At 45.1% G+C, this 8,513-nt stretch overlaps 1 pseudogene; it reads left to right on the top strand.

Moving 5' to 3' along the window:
* Positions 1 to 5,406: 5,406 nt before the first annotated feature.
* Positions 5,407 to 6,250, top strand: LOC110551018 (small ribosomal subunit protein uS2-like; annotated as a pseudogene).
* Positions 6,251 to 8,513: the final 2,263 nt, after the last annotated feature.

Here is an 8,513-nt window from a genome sequence, read left to right as displayed (position 1 = left end):
TCAGTGAGCGTGAGCCTTCCGCAGACTGCTGAGGGAGGCATGGTAACTTTGCATAACACACCTCTGGCCGTGACAGGCCTGGGGAGCTGGGTGGAGAAGCCTAGTGAGCCAAAAGAAAGACTTGATTCTTCTCTCAGGAGCAGGAAAACAGCCTGTCTGCCTCCCTTCAGTTGGGCACCCCTGTCCACTCAGCTATTGCTACTCACTCAAGATGGGAAAAGAGCGAGCCCACAGTGAGGCTGTCCAAGATGGACTCGCTCTGAGTTCTGCAACAGTCCGGAGCTTGTGGGTTCTTTCTTCTTCTACTGGCTTGCACACCCGGGTGCGTAGCTGGCTTGTTCTGTTTTCCTCTCTAGACAGGGTTTTGCTAGGCAGGCCATGCTGGTGTCCAACTTGAGATTCTCTGCCTCAGTCTGCTGAGTGCTGAGACTGTAAGCGTGCACCACCATGGGAGACAGTACATAGGAGTTCTTCATGTCTTTCTGAGAGAGGGAAACCTTATGTTGGTCGACCACGAAGAGCGCCACCTTCCTTTATTGGGAGATGACAGTATTAGGTGTTACTGTTGTTCATCTATCTTTATGCATTAAATGGTTTAATTATACCTCATTAGCTCACAAAATTGCAGGTTTTCTCATGGTTCATATGCCCCCCCCGCCCCTCAATAGAGGACTTGGACTCTTTATGTAGCTGAAAATGACCTTGAACACCTGATTTTATTGCCTCTATCTCCTAAATGTGCCACATTAAGGACTTTCAAAGTGAAACTGCCATCTTGTGAAATCATTGCTGTTTTGATTGAGCTGGGAGCCATAGCTCAGAGGAAGGGGCCTTCTTAGTTCATGTGAGTCACTAGGTTAAATACATAGTGCCACACACACGTTAAAGTAAATTAAAAAAAAAAAGAGAGAAAAGAGAAAACAGAGAAGGGTCAGGAGAATTCTCAGTGTCCTCAGTGAGGTGAAGGCAGGTTGAGGCAATCTGTTGAGTACCGTAGTCTCCAGCCTTTGGGGTAGGACTGTAAGAAGTGGGATTTCTTAGGTATTTCTTAGGTTTCAGAGCTGTAGTTCAGGCATGGTCCTCTAAGCAGGGCCGGATAATTTGTTTTGTTTTGCTTTGTTTATTGAGACAGGGTTTCTCTGTGTAGCCTTGGCTGTCCTCAAACTCACTGTGTAGACCCGGTTGGCCTCGAACTCATAGAGATCTGTCTGCCTCTACCTCCCTGAGTGCTGGGATTAGATTACAGGCAGGCGGCTTTGTGCCTGGCTTGATGATTATATTTTAAATATGTGAGATTCATGTACACTGTCTCAAACTAAGCAAATTTAGAAGAAACAGTTGCTTCATTACTTTTCAAATCAACAAACATGGCAAGGCAACATACCTTGTTTCCAAAGGAAATTTCTTCTTGGCAGGTGAACCTACATCAAGGCCAAGGTAAAAATCAAATTGATTGATGGCCATATAATTAGTATGAAGGAAACAGATGTTAGTAAGGGCTGGTGTAGTCAATTCTGTGTTTAAAAACTTTTCTGTTTCCTCATTTCTTCTTACCAGGAAAAAACCAAAGCATTTGTTGTTGTTTTGTTTTGGACTGAACCCAGGCCTTATTGTGTGTGACACAAGCTTTCTGTCACTGAAGTCCCATCCTAAACCTCCAATCAGTCTCTCTGCACTTACCTCTCCACCTCATCTCAAGTCTCTCCACTACCCTCCAAATACACCGATCTCTGTAACAGTCACTTATATTTAGCATATTTCACTTGTATTTAAAAGCTCAGCTTTAAGGCTTTCTTTCTAACCTGGGTACAGTAACTCATGCCTGTTATCCCAGCATTTAGGAGGCTGAGGCAAGGGGATTATTCTGAATTCAGGCATGCTATGTTCAGGTTGGCCTGAGTTTAAAAGGGAGGCCCTGTCTCCAAAAAGGAGAAAAAGAGGAAGAAGGAAAAGGAGGAGGAGGAGGAGGAGAAGAGAGTATTTCATTTTTCCACGTTTCCATAGCAACTTGTACATAAGTTGATTAACTTTTAACCTTCATAATTATTTTTGCTGCTGGAGATGGAACACAGAATCTCAAGTATAGGTAAGCACTCTTGTCACTGAGCTGGCTCCCTGTCATCATAATTTGTGTGTTCTTCTCCCTCAGTGAAGTTCAAGTCTCCAGAGAGTTGGGACAAGCTTATTTAAATCCTTAAAAAACAACAACAGTTATTGTGGGGAGGAGCACACACACACGTAGAGAAAGGGCAGCCTGGAGGAGTTGGTTCTCTCCTTCCGCAACGTGGGTCCTGGGGATGGAAACTCAGGTCATCAGGCTTTGCAGCAGGTGCCTTTGTGGGCTGAGTCATCTTCCCAGCGCTAAATCCGAATTTTGGATACATACTAGAGCTCAGGGGAAAGCCTTTAAGGGATGACAGTGTGCACCAAACATTATGGTAACCTGGCTGTTTATACTCCTCATTAAGTCCGGAACATTTTGCTATGTAAAACAGCTTCCTTAGCTGGACACAGTCATACACGGCTTTAATCCCAGCACTTAGGTGGCACAGGCAGGTAGATCTCGGTGAGCCTGAAACCAGCTTGGTCTACACAGGAAGAGAAACCAACCAAACAAGAATAATAAACCTTGCTCCTAAGGCCAGTGGTCTCTCAGGGCTTGGAATTTCTGAGCTAACAACAACAAAAATGAAGCAAAGGACAGTGGTGTGTTCATGCCTGTATCTTAGCACTTGAGAGATGGAGGCAGGGAAATCAAGAACTGAAAGTCACCCTTGGCTGCATAGTGAGTTCAAGGCCAGCCTAGGCGACATGAGACTTTGTCTAAAATAATAAACTGAGAAATAAAATTAGATGTTATAGTTGTGTGGTCCTCCCTCGCCCTTTCATTCTATTCTATTTGTCTACATGTCTGTTTTTGTGTGGATGCTGGGCTGGGTTTTTTTCTCTTCTTTATCTTACTGTGGACCTGTGAGATGGTTGGCGAGCAGGCTCTCTGACGCTCTCTGCTGAGAATTGCTTTGGTAGGCAGGGGCCTGCTACACAGTTCAGGCTGGCTTTGCACCTCAGCCTCTGGAGTAATGGGATTGTAGACGAGTACCAACCAACCTTCATTGGTATGTTTATGAAGCATAATGTGTGTGTGTTTAGTATTTTTTGATCTTAACAATATCACCAAATTTGGGGAGACAGGAGCTACTCTATTTAGTGTGAAAGCCCTATAGCGGATTGCTGCCTGAACTTGTGCAGGAAGCCTGTGCACCTGTGGGCCATCCTCCCTCCCCCACATGTTCTCACCTCAGCTTTATGAAGGTGACTGGTTTGCATTTAAGGATTTCTGAGAAAAAAGTGGTGTGACATCTGTGGCTATTGAAGAGAGCCAGGACATCCACCTAGGCAACCAATCTGTGTGCCGCACAGTATTTGTGAAGAAATCTTAGGATTCAGCCTCCCAATTAATAGAAATCAATCATGTGGCCAAACATCATGGTTTATTCCTGAAATCCCAGAATTTGGGTGGTTGCAGCGAGCAGATCATGAGTTTGAGGTAGCTTAAGATATACAATGAGGCTGGGTGGTGGTGGCACATGCCTATAGCACTCTGGAGGCTCAGGCAGGCGGATCTCTGTGAGTTCAAGGCCAGCCTGGTCTACAGAGCAAGTCCAGGACAGCCAGGGCTACACAGAGAAATCCTATCTCCAAAAAAACAAAAACCAAAGCCAAATATATATAATATTATATATATATATGTAAATATATATACACACAATGAATATAAAACAGTAATGGTGATCACTGTTTTCACTAAAAAAATAAGTATTAGCTCTGTCTTAATCAGTGTTCTAACTGTTGTGAAGAGACACCATGATCACGGCAACTCATAAAAGAAACCATTTTACTGGGATTGGCTTACAGTTTCAGAGGTTTAGTCCATTATTGTCATGGCAGGAAGCATGGCAACATACAGGCAGGCAGACACGGTGCTGAAGACGGAGCTGAGAGTTCTACATCTGGATCCAAAGACATGAGGAAGTGAAAGCAACACTGGGCCTGGCTTGGGCTTTTGAAACCTCAAAGCCCACCCCCAGTGACACACTTTTTCCAACAAGGCCACACCTACTCCGACAAGGCCACACCTCCTATTCTTCTCAATAGTGCTGCCTTCTGACTAAACATTCACATAGATGAACTTATGGGGACATTCTCAGTCAAACCACTGCCAGCCTTCCACTGTTCTCATTTTATCTGGTTTGGATAAAAATCCACATTGTGACATAATCTACTTTTATATAGTTCATATACACAGTGGACCCTTGGGATTAAACACAGAGATACTGAAATCATAGGATGTTTTAGCTTAGCATCAACTTTTTTAGGTTTATTTTATGTGTATTCTTTGCCTGGATACATGTATGCACACCATGTGCATGTCTATTGTCCGTGGAGGTCAGAAGAGGGTGCTGGATCCCCCAGAACCTGAGTCATACACAGCTGTGAGCCACCATGTGGGCGCTAGGAATTGAACCCAGGTCATCAGTGCTCTTAACCACTGAGCTATTGATCGAGCCCCAGCATTAAATTTGAAACATTCTTTAAATTTAGAATTAAAAATTTTTTAATTAAAAATTATGTGGCCAGGGGTCTTCTGTTGTCTTGAAACAGGGTCCCACAGTTGGCCGTCTTCCTGCCTCAGCTTCCCAAAGTCTGGAATTACAGACACGCGCTACCACGGCTGGCTCTTTAAAACATTTTGAAAATAGTGGAAATCTTGTAGGTTTAAGGCTTGGAGTGATGAGGATCTGTGTGGGCAGGGGTACAGGATCCCATTAGCTTCGGAGGAGAATGGATTACAGGGCTAGGAGAGAACACAGTGATGTGTCTGCAGATGCGCAGTGAACTTAAGCTTCTGCAAGATAAGCAACGCTCTAAGGGAATGAAGTGATCCCTCAGAAGAGAGACACTATTGTTTTTAGCTTTGCCTCTTTGTATGTGTTCTTGTGGAGGAGCACAGGGTAAAATGGGTTCCTAACTAGTAGAGAAAAGGAAGGAACAATTTTTTTTTTTTTTTTCGAAAAAGCCCTTGGGGAAATCATTGATCACTGGGGTTAACTGTTAACTTTTTCTTCCCAAAATGAAAGCAGTCTTGTCTTTACTGTACACTTAGTGTGTGTTTCAGTGGTTTGGAGGTAAAGTAGCCCCATGCTAACATTTGGCTATCATAAGGGGTACTCTGTTCAGCCTATCCCAGACCCAAATATCTGTCTTGTCTATCCATCCTCCAACATGTTAGACTAGACAAAATAAGTTTCTTTGAAAAGCCAACATCTTCATCTGTAGGACATCAAGGGTTCTGGATGTTGTGTAAGTTTCCCTTTAAATTACACTGGGAATCAAGAGCAAGGCCGTATGGACCTGTCCCTGGAAATTCCTGGCCACTTAGGTAGCACCAACCTTGACTTTCAGATGGAGCAATACATTTACAAAGGAAGAGTAATGGAATCTACATCATAAATCTGAAGAGGACCTGGGAAAAGCTGTTGCTTGCAGCTCCGACTATTGTTCCCTTTGAGAACCCTGCTGCTGTCAGCAGCATCTCCTCCAGGAGCACTGGCCAGCAGGCTGTGCTGGTTTCCCCGCTGCTGCTGGGGCCACTCCAATTGCTGGCTGCTTCACACCTGGGACCTTCACTAACCAGATCCAAGCAGCCTTCAGGGAGCCACGGCTTCTAGTGGTGGCTGAACCCAGGGCTGCCCACCAGCCCCTCATGGAGGCCTCTTACATCAACCTGCCCACCATTGCTCTGTGTAACACAGATTCCCCTCTGCGCTATGTGGGCCTTGCCATCCCATGCAACAACAAGGGAGCTCACTCAGTGGGTCTGATGTGGTGGATGCTGACCCAGGAAGTACTCTGCGTGAGTGGCACTATCTCCTGTGAGCACCCGTGGGAGGTTATGCCTGACCTTTACTTCTACAGAGACCCGGAGGAGACTGAGAAAGAGGAGCAGGCTGCCGCTGAGAAGGCCATGACCAAAGAGGAATTCCAGGGCAAATGGGCTGCGCCAGCTCCTGAGTTCACCGCTGCTCAGCCTGAAGAGGCAGACTGGTCTGAGGGTGTGCGGGTGCCCTCTGTGCCCATGCAGCTGTTCCCAACTGAAGACTGGAGTGCCCAGCCAGCCACTGAGGACTGGTCAGCAGCTCCCATAGAGTAGGCCAGCGAGTGGATTAGAGCCAGCACTGAGGGGTGCTGAGCTCCTCTGTGGGCACCTGAGCAAAGGTGGAAGGAAAATAAAGTTCCTAAAAGCTGAAAAAAAAGAAAAGAAAAGCCAACTTCTAAGATGGACATGGTGACTCATGCCTGTAATCCCATCACTACTTGAGAAACTGAGGCAGGAGTTCAAAAAGCCAATCAAGGCTTCAGAATTTCAGAATAATATTATAAAAAAAAAAAAACAAAAAAACAAAAACAACTCCATCCTTGCATGGTGGCACATGCCTTTAATCCCAGCACATGGAAGGCAGGCAGATTGATGCGAGTTTGAGGCCAGCCTGGTCTACAAATGGAGTCCAGGACATCCAAGGCTACATAGTGAAACCCTGTCTTGGAAAAACAAACTCCCTTCATGCTTGGATCCATAGATAGATTCATGTACATGTTCTTCTGATGAGGGCAGTTTGGTTATTACATACTGCTCAAGAGTCAAGGCTCCTAATCTTCTTTTGTTATTTTTGTTTTTGAGACTGGGTCTATGCCATTCTGCCCTCACTGGAACTCACTGGGTTGACCAAGCTGACCTAAAACTGAAAGAATGACCCGTATCTAGCTCTCAACGAGGCGATTAAAGATCCCAAAAACCACACCTGGCCTAACTTTTTTTTCTTCCTAAATTAACATGTCACTACATAGCCCTGGTTTGCCTGGCATTCTTTGGGTGAGTTGGGCTTAAACTCACAGAGATTCTAAGCGCTCTGCCTCTCTAGTGCTTGGATTAAAGGTGTGTATCAACCACACCAGACTATTTTATTTTTATAGAATTTCCTGTAGCCCAGGTTGGCATAGTTGAAATTGACCTTGAATTCCTGATCGATCCAGGATCCTCCACTTCCCAAGTACTGGGTGTTCGGCAGGGTGTGCCAGCCACGCCCTCTAACAGGTAGGGACTGAGGGATGCTGGGAGAACCTGGAGGCCAGGTCCACTTTGGTATGTTAAATATACACCTCGGCAGCTTGTCCTGGGTCTAAAACCCAACAGTAGGGTTACAGGTTTAAACCTCCAAATTTGACACTATTCTCTATTTTCTTTCTTTCTTTCTTTCTTTTTTCTGAGACAGAGTTTCTCTGGGTATCCCTGGCTGACCTGGAACTCACTCTATAGACTAGGCTGGCCTTGAACTCAACTCGGAGATCCACCTGTCTCCGCCTCCTGAGTGCTGCTGGGATTAAAGGCTTGTGCCACCACTACCTGGCACTATTCTTTAAGAGCTCTTTCGTTGTGATGTAACCACAAAGACTGCACTTTAAATACATATGTATTTTTTGTTTGATAAGTGTTTTAATTTTATTTCTGTATTAATGTGTCTCACCTGAGTGCAGGTGGCCCAGTAGATTTCCTGGAGCTGGGATTATAGGCAGCTGTGAACCACCCAGCTGGGGATTGAAGTCTTGTCTTCTGGTTCAGTAGCAATACTGAATCATCTCTCTTTGTTGGCTGTCCCAGAACTCTCTGTAGACCGGACTGGCCTTGTACTCACAGATCTGCCTGCCTCTGCCTCCCACTGCTGGGATTAAAGGCCTGCACCATCACACCTGGTTTAAGACCCTACTCCTGACCTTGGAATATATGAATTTTGAACTGACATAAATGTTCAGACCATAGTTGGTACTTATTTTTCTTTCTTTTCTCTCTCTCTCTCTCTCTCTCTCTCTCTCTCTTTTTAACTTTCTGATACAATCCTTTGCACATTTTTATTCTATTATATCTGTGGTTGTTCATTTATTTGTTTTTGAGTTTTGTGTGTTTAGTCTGAGTCAGGGTCTCACAGGCCAGGCTGACTTTGAACCTTTGGCCTTGAATTTCCTTCTACCTCTAGCTCCCAAGTGCTAGTAGAAGATCTGCCTGGGCCACCATGCCTGGCTTAATATTTGTGTTCTTGAAACTGACTTAACAATGGTCCTTTGTAAATCAGCAAACCAGCTTTTGTTATGTATATATACGAGATTTTCTCTTTCCCAGCTTACTGTAAAAACAAATTTTATTTCTGGAGGCCTGTAAAGTTAGCACAGTATGTGATGTTTTGTTGGTTTTTAAGGGGCCGACTGTGTTTGTTGTTGTTTGGAGACAGACTCTGTAGCCCCCGCCGGCCCTGAGAACTTTCAGCGAGTTCTCTTGCCTCAGCCTCCCAGGTGTGGTGGATCAGCAGAGCTCACGTCAAAAAAGCCAGGTGTGGTGGAGCGTGCTTGTAATTTCTGCGCTGCCGCAGGCGAAACCCTGGGGCTTATGTGGGGGGGGGCAG

This window comes from Meriones unguiculatus, chromosome 6, assembly GCF_030254825.1.
Source record: "Meriones unguiculatus strain TT.TT164.6M chromosome 6, Bangor_MerUng_6.1, whole genome shotgun sequence".
Lineage (NCBI taxonomy): Eukaryota > Metazoa > Chordata > Mammalia > Rodentia > Muridae > Meriones > Meriones unguiculatus.
The sequence above is the reverse complement of the archived record's forward strand: the minus strand, read 5'-3'. Positions and strand labels throughout refer to the sequence as shown.